Source organism: Amyelois transitella, chromosome 12, assembly GCF_032362555.1.
Source record: "Amyelois transitella isolate CPQ chromosome 12, ilAmyTran1.1, whole genome shotgun sequence".
Taxonomy (NCBI): Eukaryota; Metazoa; Arthropoda; class Insecta; order Lepidoptera; family Pyralidae; genus Amyelois; species Amyelois transitella.
The window spans coordinates 9,754,948-9,768,124 of NC_083515.1; the positions used below are offsets into that span (position 1 = coordinate 9,754,948).

A 13,177-nucleotide genomic window follows, 5' to 3' on the forward strand; every position below is an offset into this window, starting at 1 on the left:
TTAAATACTAACCGATGCTCTTACGGTGAGGGAAAACAGCGTTAAGAAACCTGCATATTTAAGCAACTGGATGTGTAACCATGGATCCAATACGGTTAGGTTTACCTGCAAAGGTTGCGGAGGTCAGATGGGAGTCGCTTCGTGTAAAAGCCTGACTCACTCAATCCAGGATCTATGGTCAAAAGCATACCCCCAGCTCCTCTCCAGAGAGGTGAGAATGCAACCGGGACTAAATCAAGAAAGAAGAAGAAGTAAAAAGTGACTAAAGGAATAGTCACATTCATCTAGCAGCTTTTGCCATGATCCAATATGGGTTAGGTGCCCTGCAAAGGTTGTTGAGGCCAGATGAGATAAGATGAGGTGTTCATGATCAATACACGTACCCCGAGCTCCTCTCCAGATAATTAGAGAGAGAGTGGAGAGTGTAATCATTCTTAATGGAGAGTGTAACTAATCATTCTTGCATATCTTTAAACAAGCTGACCAGCCCTCGAATGCCATTTTAATCGAGCGAAAAACTATCACTGTTTACATACATACATACACAAAATCACGCCTCTTTCCCGGAGGGGTAGGCAGAGACTACCTCTTTCCACTTGCTACGATCTCTGCATATTTCCTTCGCTTCATCCACATTCATAACTCTCTTCATACATACATACATACATATAATCACGTCTATATCCTTTGCGGGGTAGACAGAGCCAAGTCTTAAAAAGACTGATAGGTCACGTTCAGCTGTTTGGCTTAATGATAGAATTGAGATTCACAAAGTGACAGGTTTCTAACCTGTCGCCTAAGGGAAGAATCCCAAGCCTATCCCTTAGTCGCCTTTTACGACATCCATGGTAAAGAGATGGAGTGGTCCTTTTCGTTTTTCTAATGGTGCCGGGAACCACACGGCACACTGTTACACTTTTTATTATGACGTAAAACGGGACAGCGATAGTTAGTTTAAAAATACTTTGCATTGAAATGTTTGAAAAAACCCTGATTCCAAACATATATAAAACAGTGACGCAATTAGTATTATACATACATAAAATCCCGCCTCTTTCCCGGAGGGGTAGACAGAGACTACCTCTTTCCACTTGCCACGATCTCTGCATACTTCCTTCGCTTCATCTACATTCATAACTGTCTTCATGCATGCAAGCGGTTTCGGGTACTTTTGACCTACAGTGACGCAATTAGTATTATAATTAAGTGGTAATATTAATTTATTATTAAGTCTGCGTCACATGACAAAATAATTATACAGTCTCATGGTAACATATGTACTGTACATGTTTCGCACGTTTCTAGGTCAAATAGGTGATCTTTGGCGTCTGATTACCTATAACTCCAGGCGTGATGTGGAATAAAGGTTGTTTATTATATAATCATAAACTTCTTAGGATATACCTTGAAATCTGTGCTAAGCGAGTGCTCTGGTACTTGTATAATGAATGATTGAATTTCGTTGATAAGATTATATAATAGAAAAGTCGTAAAAGGCGTTTAATAGAAAATTGAGTCGTGTGGTTCCCGGAACTAATAGAAAAAAGAATTGGGGCACTATGGGGCTAACACTTTCCTGTGGATGTCGTAAAAGGCGACTAAGGGATAGGCTTATTAACTTGGGATTCCTCTTTTAGGCGGTGCGCTAGCAATCTGTCACTATTTGATTCTCAATTTTATCACTAAGCCGAACAGCTGAACGTGGCCTGTCAGTCTTTTCAAGACTGCTGGCTCTATCTACCCCGGAAGAGATATAGACGTGATTATATTTATGTATGTTTTTCACTCACTCCATTAACGAATCGGGAATTTGTGGTAAATTCCAATGGAGTCAGCCAAATATAAATTGCTATTGTTTTATCAATTCAATAATTTTTTAAATATCACAATTGGCCACCAATGTGTACGGAAAATTCCAGTGGATTCGCTAAGTTCACTAATTTCTGAGCTATGATGTTTCTTTTTCATATTGTTGGCAAAAAAAACTTTACTTCATTATTTTTAAATTATAATTAATTTAAATCTACACTAATAATAAAGAGGAAAGATTTGTATTTTTTGTTATGTTTGTGTGGAATAAACTCAAAAACTACTGGTCCGATTTTGATAAAATTTGACACAGATATAGAATAGACCTTCAAAAGTGACATAGGCATAAATTTGTTTTGAAATAAATTTATTTCAAAATATAAAACACAAAAATATGTCCACCCGTGCGAAGCCGGGGCGGGCCGCTAGTATAAAATACTTTCGTTACTGTCTGATTGACTGAATATTACACTCTCACGCGTTTGTTTGTTTTAACGTGCTTATCTCAGGAACTACTGGTTTGAATTGAAAAATTATTTTTGTGTTGAATAGACGAGGAAAGTTTTAAGCTATATAACACCACGCTGCTAGTGGAAAGAGGTAGTCTCTGCCTACCCCTCCGGGAAAGAGGCGTGAGTTTATGTATGTATGCAACTATTAGGAACCAAGAAATAATGCAAAATGTGAAAAAAAAAAACTGTAAAAATTATTAATTCTTGAGGGCTTCAATGATGCCCAAAATAACTATTCTATAATAGCACAGCTAAACATATAAGGAAACTTTTTGATTATACATACATACATATATCTAGACGATGGGCTAGTAAGCAATCTTTCTGAATCTTAAAAAAGTTAACTTAGTCAATGGTATAATTTCTCTTTGTCAATACCAATCTATTTTTAATTGTATAAACCTTATTAATTAAAACCCCAAAAAAATTATTACTTATGTCAATGGAAAAAACACAACCAGAGAATAAAAGTTTTCGTCGGATTGAAAAAGCTGTTCAAAGGCTAAACTACAAAAGGATAAAATTTGTTTCCTGCTTTTCAGAGATTATGATGGTGTTTTTTGCCTTGAATTAAATTAAAAATTCTTAGTTCATAATACACATAACACACAGTCAGAAACACATGAACCATGAAAATGGGAATTTGATCCCAGATTTTGTACAGGAACTTACTTTGATTTTTTTTACGTTGGCGTACCAAAGTAATAAAATTCATATACAATTGTATTTGCGTTTGACTCGTCTTTGTACAAGGAAAACGAGATTTCATTAAAAAAAAATATATATATATAATATCAAAGACTTATATTGCGTAGGTACCTATATTCTTATTCTCAATTCTGGTTTTAGTCCCGGTTGTATCCTTGCTAATCTGAAGAGGAACCCGGGGAATACCTTTGTCCAGTCAGTTCTACATTCATTCATGTTTTTTTAATGTAGACAATGTGCATTCGTCCACGACTTAGATTTAAGAGATCTATATTTGTAAATTGACGTCCGATGAAAATGCTGCAGTGTAGTTTGTTCCGCCGCTTCTTCTACACATGCGCTTTGGAAGCGGTAGTAGTTATAATTAGATTTAAGTTATGTGACGTCAATAAGTGATACCTTGTATCTATCCAATTTTGAAAATAAATCTATTCTATTCTATTCTATTCCATGTTTCCTGGACAGGGTAGGTCAGATTTTTACACGAACCGACACCCATCTGGCCTCCGCAACCTTTGCAGGAGACCCAACCCGAATTGGATTCGTGGTTACACATCCAGTCGCCCGAATGTGCAGGTTTCCTCATGATGTTTTCCCTCTCTGTAAGGGCAATGGTTGATATTCAAACTAATGTACATAACTTCGAAAATAGTCATTGGTACATTGGTATTGGTACAATGCCGTGTGGTTCACGGCACCAATAGAAAAAAGAATAGGACCACTCCATCTCTCTCCCATGTATGTCGTAAAAGGCGACAAAGGGATAGGCTTATAAACTTGGGATTCTTCTTTTAGGCGATGGGCTAGCAACCTGTCATTATTGGAATCTCAATTCTATCTTCAAGCCAAAAAGCTGAGCGTGGCCCATCAGTCTTTTTAAGACTGTTGGCTCTGTCTACCCCGCAAGGGATATAGACGTGACTATATGTATGTATGGTACATGGCTGAGGTGGAATTCGAACCTGAGCTTTTCTGTGCATCAACCAGTCAACCTAATTCTCTACCTTTAGACATAATCTCTAGAACCCAGTTCCACTTAGTTATCTTGTGATAACGTCACAAAGATAATTAAAACTTTCTTGCTCGTTTTAGTATTTTTAGAACACTCTATCACGGAAATAGCAGTCGCATCGATCAAAATGTTCACACGAGAAGTGTAACCAAAGAAACATACAACAACTCCACATATCTGTTCGATTTTATATTGCTTTAATGCAGTGAATTTCGTATATTTATTTTGTAATAAGAGACAGCTACGAAATATGTATTAAGTATAACAAAAAACTAGTGCCTAACTTATAGGTATTTTATAGTGGCAACTGATTGTTTAGAATGTATTTGTAAAACCTGGAAATAACGTGGTTAGTTACGAAATAGCGTTCATGATTCTATTTATATATATACATACAGTCACGTCCCCACCCCTCGCGGAGCAGACAGAGCCAACAATCCCGAAAAGACTGACAGGCCACGTTCAGCTGTTTGGCTTATGATAGAGATTCAAATAGTGACAGGTTGCTAACCCATCGCCTCAAAAAGGAATCCCAAGTATATAAGCATATCCCTTAGTCGCCTTTCACGACATCCATGGGAATGAGACGGAGTGGTCTTAATATGCACTTTTATACGTACGAGCTTATATTGAGTAGGTACAATATGAACCCATTGCAAATTAAAAATAATAAGAACAAGGGTTATTTGTTTTTAAGTTTGATTAAGCCAATAATATCTGACAAAACCGCATTTAAAAAGAAGCAATAGTTTTCGCGTGATGCAAGTACGAATAGACACACAAACAGTAATTTTTAAAATATTTCCTATTATAATATAATCGTAATATATATTTTGCAAAATATTTTAATTACGTTCCTGGTCTTTATGGTCTCTGCCTACCCCTCTGTGAAAGAGGTGTGATTTATGTTTGTTTAATTTAAGCATGTACTTATACAAAAGAGAAGTCCGTGGTACGCTAAATAGCATGATCCTGGATTGAGTAAGTCAGGTCTTACACGAAGCGACTCCCGTCTGACCTCCGCCACCTTTGCAGGGGAAACTTATAAATAAATATATACGGGACCAATTACACTGATTGAGTTAGCCTCGAAGTAAGTTCGAGACTTGTGTTACGAGATACTAACTCAATGATACTATATTTTATAATAAATACTTATATAGATAAACATCCAAGATCCGTGCGGTGTGGTTCCTGGCATCAATACAAAAAAGTATAGGACCACTCCATCTCTTTCCCATGGATATCGTAAAAGGCGACTAAGGGATATGTTTACAAAGTTGGGATTCTTTTTTAGGCGATGGGCTAGCAACCTGTCACTATTTGAATCCCAATTCTATCATTAAGCCAAATAGCTGAACGTGGCCATTCAGTCTTTTCAAGACTATTGGCTCTGTCTACCCCGCAAGGGATATAGACGTGACCGTATGTATGTATCCAAGAACCAGGCCAATCAGAAAAAGTTCCTTTCTCATCATGCTCTGGCCTGGATTCGAACCCGGGACCTCCGGTGTCACAGACAAGCGTACTACCGCTGAGCCACAGAGGCCGCCGATTATGGGTACACATATACATGCATGTAGGTCAACGTAAATGTCATCTTTGGGATAGGGGATGAGAAGTTAGACTATTATCATATATTTTGACAATAGTGCGGCTTTCCATCTTCATAACAGAAAGATTATTTATCTATGTAGAAGTGCTTTATAACATAATCTTTTTCTAACCGTGAAATAACAAAATTAGGACACGCCTACATATAGCTTAAGAGGTATATTTATAGTAATAGTATTATTTTATCTTTTGCACGTCCGTGGGTGTGACTTAATATTTAGTTTAGTAGACATTCTTACAAAAGCAATAACGATAGACCTTTTATTTTTTTTAGTTTGAAATAACTTCTTATGGTAAAATTGAAGTACAGTCACACACAATCAGGACTTTAGAATTAAATCGAATTAAAGAGAAATCGATCAAAGAATTGATAATTGAATTTCTAAGTCAGTGAATTGAAAAATCTGATTTTAAGATGCAAGCCACTCACAATTTACCGAGAATATTCTTTAATATGATTTAATAAATTATTGAGTTCATAAATCCAAGTCGTACAGCTGAACGTGACTTTTAAAATTTTATTATTTAAATTTTATACATACAAACATACGGTCGAGTCTATATCCCTTGCGGGGTAGACAGAGCCAACAGTTTTGAAAAGACTGAATGGCCACGTTCAGCTCTTTGGCTTAATGATAGAATTGAGATTCAAATAGTGATAGGTTGCTAACCCATCGCCTCAAAAGAATTCTAAGTTAAGCCTATCCCTTGGTCGCCTTTTACAATATCCATGGTAAATAGATAAAGTAAATAATAAATAAATAATAAATATATACGGGACAAATTACACTGATTGAGTTAGCCTCGAAGTAAGTTCGAAACTTGTGTTACGAGATACTAACTCAACGATACTATATTTTATAATAAATACTTATATAGATAAACATCCAAGACCCAGGTCAATCAGAAAAAGTTCTTTTCTCATCATGCCCTGGCCGGGATTCGAACTCGGGACCTCCGGTCTCACAGACAAGCGTACTGCCGCTGCGCCACAGAGGCCGTCAAATAAAGTGGTCCTTTACATTTTTTTTTACTGGTGCCGGAACCACATGGCCGTCTGATTCATTTGTATTTACGAGTATTTATAGTACACGTCTTCAAATAATATTTCAATCTGGGTCATTCACCCGTATATATTTGTCTGTCATCCCTAGATTTTTGCGATGCAGTTTACATGCATAAGCCATCCAATTAAAGTACAGCTTTTGGACCTGTCGTACACGCTGCCTGTAATCCTGACCTGGATTTGACCTAGTTGACCTGACCTAGTTGAATTTAATCTTTTAAAAGCGAAACACGTTCACCTATCCATTTGGATATGTTCACATGAAAATAAATTGGGAAATAGTGTAAAACATTACAATAATAACGAATCCAAAATGAAATTATTTTCGTCAAACTTAATCCCGCGATTTCTGCCGCGTGAAATTAAAATTCACGTGCCTTTGTAAGACTCGGGTCAATTGAAATTGCAAAAAAAAAAAGTTGAGTGAATGTCTTATTAGTATTACAATTTACTTTATTGTAAAATATATTTGAGTGATGCTTATAAACTTTTATTCATTCATTTATTCGTTCAAAAGACAGATAGATAAAGACTTAAGATTTTGTGTTAACAATATTGTTAAAATTTAGAAGTAACTTATAAAATGTTCAATATATTTCCAATTATGAATTGTATGTGGCGAGGCGTGAATACAAAATCAAATTTAAGTTGTTCAATGAATGAATGAAATTCCCTTTATTGCATATAAGGGCTACAGTGGATGTAAATTAGTAAAGTTAAATTAGTTATTTCGCAAAAGGCGGCTTTATCGGCATGCCTTGCAATATTTTGAAGATAGCTTTAGAGAAGATAGAAGGAGATAAAATATTGGTTTTGTATGGTTGTACATATAACCACATCTATATCTCATATTATATTTACGGCCTCTGTGGCGCAGCGGAAGTACGCTTGTCTGTGACACCGGAGGTCCCGGGTTCGAATTTTTCTGTTTGGCCTGGGTCTTGATGGGTCGGGATGTTTATCTATATAAGTATTTCTTATAAAATATAGTATCGTTGAGTTAGTATCTCGTAACACAACTCTCGAATTTACTTCGAGGCTAAATCAATCTATGTAATTTATTACGGGGTAGGCAGACCCAACAGTCTTGAAAAGACTGAAAGGCCACTTTTAGATGTATGGTTTACTAAAGTAAATATAATTAATGTTAGATAGTAATAAATGTCAGTTAAAGTTGATTTTGAATTTTAAATAAAAACAGGTGATTAAAAATTTTTACAGGATTTTAATATCTAGGGAAAGAAAAGTCTTTTTCAAAATTAATTATTTATAATTTTTTAGTACCGTGTGGTTCCCAGCACCAATAGAAAAAAAGAATACGACACACTCCATCTCTCTCCCATGGATGTTGTAAAAGGCGACTAAGTGGTAGGCTTATAAACTTGGGATTCTTCTTTTAAGCGCATTCCACACAACACCACGCCAGTCAAGAATCATTATTTTATACATAATAATAAAATCATGACCGTGAAATTGGTAACAAGAGTACCAAAACATTTTTACGTAAAACAGCCTTATCCTAACCTTATTTTTATATCGGTATAACGTGTGTAACCCTTATTTGAACCGCTCGACTTTACCCGGGACGTTTTTGTCCCAACTGTTATCTTTATACGTCAAACACCATTGATAGCTCCTAAACTAAGATAAACTTCCACACTAACTTTATAGAGAGAAAAGATTTGTATTTTTTATGTTTAACGATTCATAATAATCACGTCTCTATCCTTTGCGAGGAAGACAGATCTTACAGTTTTGAAAAAAGTGAAAAGCCACGTTCAGCTTTATAGCTCAATGATAGAATTGAAATTTAAATAGCGACAGGTCGCTAGCCCATCGCCTAAAAGAAGAATCCCATGTTTATTAACCCACCCATTAGTCGCCTTTTACGACCTCTATGGAAAAGAGATGGAGTTGTCCTATTCTTAAGTACCGAGCACCACCCAGCAGTTTATAGTAAACCCTGGTATATGCAATCAGAAAGATTTTACGAATGAAATAATTTTTGAAATAGCAGGTAAGTGATAATGTTGTATTAGCAAAATATCATTACTCAATTACACGATTCAAATAGACAGATTTCTACACACAAAATTTTTTAGCCTTACCCTTGGTAGGCTTTTATAATCTACGGGAATTCCATTACATCATTAAGCCAAACATCACGTGGTCTTACAGTATTTTCAAAACTGTGAGCGTCATCTGCAATAAGAGATGAAGATTTGATTAATCAATGCCATCAAAAACATCCTGTAAAAAAAACCTGTCTCGCAGCTAAGCCTTTCTGCTGTAAAAAGTTGTGAGATCCATGTAATACCAAGTCGGTTAATCTATTAAGTCTCTACTTAAAGGACCTTCTGTCTTAAGTTATAAGTTAATATCATGCCAATATTAAAAATATTTTACGTTTTTAACAAATAGATCGACTTGGACATCGCATGAAAACACAATGAATATCGCGCCTCGTGCGATTGAAACTCTCGTCTCCAAAACAAGCTATAAATTTCATTCATTTAATAAATTTTAAACAAGCTGAAAATTCAGGCTTCTTGTTTTATCCACAACGAAATTATAGCGGGGTCGAAGATAGCCTGAATTGCTTCGAGAAAAGGATGGTACGGTCGTGCTGATTTTTTTTGCTCGACTTGGCGGGGCACTGCCGTGCCCCCAGATACAAAAATGTTTCCTTTTTTCCAAGTGAGTTAATGTAACAGCTTGTTGCATTTCCACATAAGTATTTTATCTGACTGTTGCGAGCTTTATTACAAAGTTTCAGTTATATTGCAGTTTTAACGCGTGAGGGGGTCACCTAGAAAGGAAATGGGGTCAAGCAAGAATACGTAAGGAAGTGAAGAAAATAGAGTAACAATTAATGAATAGACAGAAAATGCCTTCACATAGAAATACAAACGTCTATATCGCTTGCGGGGTAGGCAGAGCCAACAGGCTTGAAAAGACTGGAAGGCCACGTACAGCTGTAGGACTTAATGATGGTATTTAGATTCAAATAATGACAGGTTGCCGTTGCAGTGACCCTTCGGCTAAATGAGGAATCCAAAAAGTCAATCTCTCGATTGACTATTATAACCTGTGTGGGTGGAGAAGCAGCAAGCATGTTTTTCGCCGCTGGTAGACCTGCATGGAGTCTTATACAAACTTTCATACAAATATCTATTTCTGTTTATATTGTGAGGATACACACTGCGCTATACTCGTACCTACGCATAATATTTTAAAAACTTAGGTTTATTTTCAAATCAAACCGAAATGGGATATGAAAACATTAAGCTTATACAAAAAACTTACACCTTGTTTCTACATACATACATACATAATGGTCACGTCTATATCCCTTGTGGGGTAGGCAGAGCCAACAGTCTTGAAATGGCCACGTTCAGCTATGTATTTGGCTTAATGATAGAATTTAAAGTGACAGATTGCTAGCTAAAAAAATCTAAGGCTTAGCCCATCGGCTAAAAAAAAGAATCACAAGTTTGTAAGCCTATCCCTTAGTCGCCTTTTACGATGTCCATGGAATATTATTTTTAGTATTTTCAAATCAAACCGAAATGGGATATGTAAACATTTAGTTTACAGAAAAACACATACCTACCTTGGTACCAACGTTATTTTAAGCCATCAGACTGAGTTACTTTAATATTCTTTCAGGCTAGAATGTAAAGTATAAATTAATGCATAAACGTCTGATGTTCAACTATTTTCTTTGAACGAGTGAAAATATTATTTTGAATAGTGTAATTTTAATCTAAAAAAAAGAATAGAACAACTTCATCTTTTTCCTATAGATGTCGTAAAATTCGACTAAGGGATAGGCTTATAAACTTGGGATTCTTCTTTTAGGCGACAGGCTAGCAACTTGTCACTAAATGAATCTCAATTCTATCATTAAGCCAAATAGCCGCACGTGGCCTATCAGTATTTTCAAGACTGTTAGCTCTGTCTACCCTGCAAAGGATATAGACGTGATCAATTGATCATATGTAGGTATGTATGTAATAATCTACATTATTGAAATTTATCATGTAGGTTCCTATCCTATCCTTCTAATACCACATATTTTGGAGTGAGAAAAAGAAAGGTATATATATATGAGTATACCTAAATATAACATAGCTTCAGTAATATTTTCCAAGTTAACCTCTGAGAAACTTATCAGGAAGATTAACAAAAGCCGACCTTTCCGATATATGTGGGTTTTAAACATTAAAAACTGACCTAAATTTACATTCAGACTACTTTGGCAACGCAATCAATCATTATTTGAAAGGCTTTACAGAATTTTAGCGCGTAATTCCTTGCTTTTAAACTATGAATGAGACCGTAAATAGATTTGTCGACATATTAGAGGCAGTGCGCGTAAGCCGCCCTAATTTGAGACCCCGAAAATGCACTGGTGTAATTTTAGAATCAAACTCTCAGTGAATCATACTACATATATACTGCAGTGTAGTTTGCTCCGCCGCTTCTTCTACACATGCGCTTTGGAAGCGGTAGCAGTTATACCTAATTAAATTCAATATTCTATATATTCCCCTATATATATTTAATAATTCGCATGTAATGCCGTGCCGTATGGTTCCCGGCACCAATACAAAAAAGAATAGAACCACTCCATTTCTTTCCCATGGATGTCGTAAAAGGCGACTAAGGGATAGGCTCACAAACTTGGGATTCTTTCTTAGGTAAATAAAGCCAAATAGCTGAACGTGGCCATTCAGTCTTTTCCAGGCTGTTGGCTCTGTTTACCCCGCAAGGGATATAGACGTGACCATATGTATGTATGTATGTATTCGCATGTAACTCAGACAAATTAGAACTTTCTTTTTGAGTTGGGATTGAACCAGGAACATTAAATCCAAAGGCAAGCATTACCACCTCACCGCAGAGGCCCACATCATATCCTGCGATGGATGATAAAGATATTTTCATTCCTTTGATCATTTCTGTCTGGTACAAGTGCTTTTTTGTTTGATGTCTTAAATGCTTTACAAAAGGTATCTACGATTAGTTGAATAACCTTTGAAACAAAACCAAGAAATGGTAGTAAATTAAGAAAATTAATTATGAAAGCAGCAGGAAATTTGTCTGCCTATAATTCGTATTAAATATATGAAGGAAGGCACTTAGTAATTGGTTTTTGTCTCAATAGAGTTTACATACCTACTTATTATCACGTCTACATCCCTTGCGGGGTAGACAGAGCCAACAGTCTTAAAAAGACTGAAAGGTCACGTTCAGCTGTCCAAATTGAGTTTACATACTTACATTTTATCACGTCAACATCACTTGCGGGGTAGACAGAGCCAATTGTCTTGAAAAGACTGAAAGGCCACGTTCAGCTGTATGGCTTTTATAATGGAATTGTAACACGCTCGCTCTTTTGCGTGAATCGAAAAAAAAAAAACTTTCCGTGGGAATTGTATGAAAATCCTCTTAGTGAACGCCTCACTTAGATCTCACCTCAATTAGATATTTCATAGCTCTAGGTCAAGGAGTTTGGGCTGTGCGTATCAGTCAGTCAGTCAGTGTCCTCTTGTAAAAGATGTAGGTAAGGAGATTATAGTTTCTATTGTAATAAAGGCTTTACAGAATTTTAGCGCGTAGGTAATTCCTTGCTTTTAAACGATGAATGAATAGATGGGGCGTAAATAGATTTGTCGACATATTAGAGGGCAGTGCGCGTAAGCTGCCCTAATTTGAGACCCCGAAAATGCACTGGTGTAATTTAAGAATCAAACTCTCAGTGAATCATATTACATATATGCTGCAGTGTAGTTTGTTCCGCCGCTTCTTCTACATATGCGCTGTGCCGTGTGGTTCCCGGCACCAATACAAAAAGAATAGGACCACTCCATCTCTTTCCCATGGATGTCGTAAAAGGCGACTAAGGGATAGGCTTACAAACTTGGAATTCTTTTTAGGCGTTAGGTTAGCAACCTGTCACTGTTTGAATCTCAATTCTATCATTAAGCCAAATAGCAGAATGTGACTATTCAGTCTTTTCAAGACTGTTGGCTCTGTCTACCCCGCAAGGGATATAGACGTGACCATATGTATGTATTATAATAAATGACGTCGATAACATCGGTGTTGTTATGTTCACCTGGATGCACAATGCTCCTTGTGAATTTGAATGTTCTTTTTATTGCGCATAAGCAGTAAAACTGCATTTAAATCCAACGACTAAAGCTAATAAAATTTAAGTAGAGAGAGAATCAAATTCACCTTAAAAATAGATAATGTCGGTAGATACGATCATCTATCTGTCCCATATTCGTAGCAATACATATAATCACATCTATATCCCTTGTAGGGTAGACAGAGCCGTACAGAGCATTGTTTAAGACTGATAGGCCACGATCAGCTGTTTGGCTTAATGATAGATTTGAGATTCAAATAATGACAGGTTGCTAGCCCATCGTCTAAATAAGAATC

The 13,177-nt window shown here is 36.3% G+C and overlaps 1 protein-coding gene across 1 annotated transcript in view; it reads left to right on the forward strand.

Annotated features, from left to right (window-relative positions):
- LOC106142675 (guanylate cyclase 32E) overlaps positions 1 to 13,177 on the forward strand; it is a 131,255-nt gene that overhangs the window by 40,000 nt on the left and 78,078 nt on the right. The gene's annotated exons all lie outside the window — the stretch shown is intronic.